This window comes from Sebastes umbrosus, chromosome 11 (assembly GCF_015220745.1).
Source record: "Sebastes umbrosus isolate fSebUmb1 chromosome 11, fSebUmb1.pri, whole genome shotgun sequence".
NCBI classification, from domain to species: domain Eukaryota; kingdom Metazoa; phylum Chordata; class Actinopteri; order Perciformes; family Sebastidae; genus Sebastes; species Sebastes umbrosus.
The window spans coordinates 8,226,171-8,228,473 of NC_051279.1; the positions used below are offsets into that span (position 1 = coordinate 8,226,171).

Below are 2,303 nucleotides of genomic sequence, written 5' to 3' on the forward strand. Positions count from 1 at the left end.
TTGAAATAAAGATAAACTAATCTGGACAGTAAGAAAATGTACTCTCCTGCTCACTCTACTCATTTCCTCACATGCTAAACCGATACGGCGTGCTCTATCTGTCTTCAGTCGACACACAGGTTGATAATAAGCTCCAATAAGGTTGTTTTGATGTGAAGTCTTGACTCCTCTCCCCCTTCGCTAGCACTGTTAGTATCTTTGCTACCTCTTCCTTATTCATCTGCTAGCTACCTCTTCTAGAAATCTTCCTCTTGCTATCTGCTACCTCTCTGCGCACCCCTTCGCTACCTCTCGTACCCATTTCCTTTTCTTTTTAATCTCTTTTTATTTTCCTGCCCACGTGACTGCTGCATCACTGACTGTTGCCCTCTTCTTCTCCCAGTCTGTTGGAAGAAGAAAACACACAAAGACACACGTACAGTCGCTCTCATTCACCCCGCCCTCCTTTCCCATTCAACACCTTACCAGGCTTGTTACGTAATATCACTTAAATATGACGGGAATCCCCTTACATATATTATCTTTAATCAATACTCTTTTGTGTTAATGGTAATGTATTTTTAAAGAGAAGTTTTTGTGTAGATGGAAGTTATCTCTGTTCTTTGGAAGTTTGTAGCATTTGTTTTTCTTTTTTTATTTTGTATGGGGTCTGTTGGTACTTGGACCTAGACACTGTCGAATAAACTGTTTTGTATGAGGTTGATATCCTGATATCTTCTTTTTTTAAATGATTTATTTATTCCTGTTATGAATAATATGAATGCTCGCACTAACTGAGTTAACGTTAGTAGTGCTACGTTTGGAAATAACTGAAATTCAGTATGTATACTCCCTCGTTCTGCAGGGGTAAAATGACTGTTTTTGTGAATGGAGTCTCGTGGCTTTGAAGAGAGCGATGTAACGGCTTCAGTTCCCCGTAGAAAGAGCTGTCTGATGTCAGGTAAAGTGGCTGTGGATGGGAGCAACAGAAAAACGCATTTCAGCCACCTAATAAAAATCGATACCTCGCCATCGGACAGCCCTTTCCAACGGGGGACTGGAGCTGTCGCTGTCTTCAAAGCCACCAGACTCCATTCACAAAAACAGTAATTTTACGTCGCAGGACACGGGTGTTCTGGTGTACTGCTGCATCGAACGGTAAATTTGTGTAACTCTGTGACTTTTGGATCCAAACTAAGCAGTACATTACTTAGCTTCCTGCCGGTACTCCTGTCTGCTTCTCCAAACTGGCGACCGCCATCTAAGTAGCTGTATGTAACGTTAATACACTGACTATAAGGATGTACGTATATACTGTATACTGTACATGTAGCGGCGTCATCATGCAGAAACCTACATCGGGTCAAGTGGGATGAAGTTTTTAGGAGGGCATGGGAAAATAGCATTTTGAAAACATACATACTTCGACCAAAATTTGTGAATGTTCAAATATGAATACATAAGGAAGCTACAGAATGATATAAATACCTAAAAAAAACAAAATAATGTCCCTTTAAAAGCTGTGAAAATGTAGAATTTAAGTATAACGCAGCATCTCTACTACCTGCAGCCGTTTGGTTATCAGCTGATAGACATTGAAGGTCACACCTGCCACACCTCACATGGTGCCTGCACACCATATAAGCAGGTTTCCCAGCCAAGCGGCACGCCACTCATACAGGGCCGCCTCAACCCATAAGTAAATGCTTAATCATCCTTTCTAGACTATCGTGAGTCAAATTTGTGGCCACAGTTAAAACCAACACAAAAGGTTTATCCAGTAAACTGTTGAATGAAGGATTTGTAATCTGAAGATGAAGGTTGTTACTGTACATCCTCGTATTATCGTCTGTTTTTCACAAACTGCAGCTCCAGGAGGAGAAAGTGGATTATCTGTTTGTGTCTCCCTCTTGTGCCTTTGTGTTGGGATTAGGGACGCTGCTACAAAACATCTGCACATAATGCGTTCACAGTGTGTAAACTACAGTTTGTAGTGACATCACAGGCTTATCAAGCCATTGTGTTTGTTTCATTCTTAGTTGGAAAAATAGTGACGACGTTTTTACTCAGACTTCTTTCATCCCTCTCAGATCTTTTGTTTTATAGAGACAAAAAGAGTCTCCACACATTTGTCTCTTCTTTTCAGGTTTGATTTATAACATGTCCAACAAAATGCAGTAACACTTTATAATAACCATTAATAAATGGTAAATTGATAGTTAATTAAACTGTAGATGATAGTTATTTTACTTTTTAAAAAAAACAATTAAATGATAATTAAAAATGTTTACTCTTATTATTAATGCTATAATTTGTTTTTTTTT

At 39.1% G+C, this 2,303-nt stretch overlaps 1 protein-coding gene across 3 annotated transcripts in view; it reads left to right on the forward strand.

Annotated features, from left to right (window-relative positions):
* The window catches only part of smarcc1a (SWI/SNF related, matrix associated, actin dependent regulator of chromatin, subfamily c, member 1a), a 26,837-nt gene extending 26,134 nt beyond the window's left edge, over positions 1-703 (forward strand). For all 3 annotated transcript variants that reach the window (XM_037785204.1, XM_037785205.1, XM_037785207.1), the window contains one exon: positions 1-703. This exon is cut by the window's left edge and continues 3,343 nt beyond it. The gene's annotated coding sequence lies outside the window, so the exon portion shown is untranslated.
* Positions 704-2,303: the final 1,600 nt, after the last annotated feature.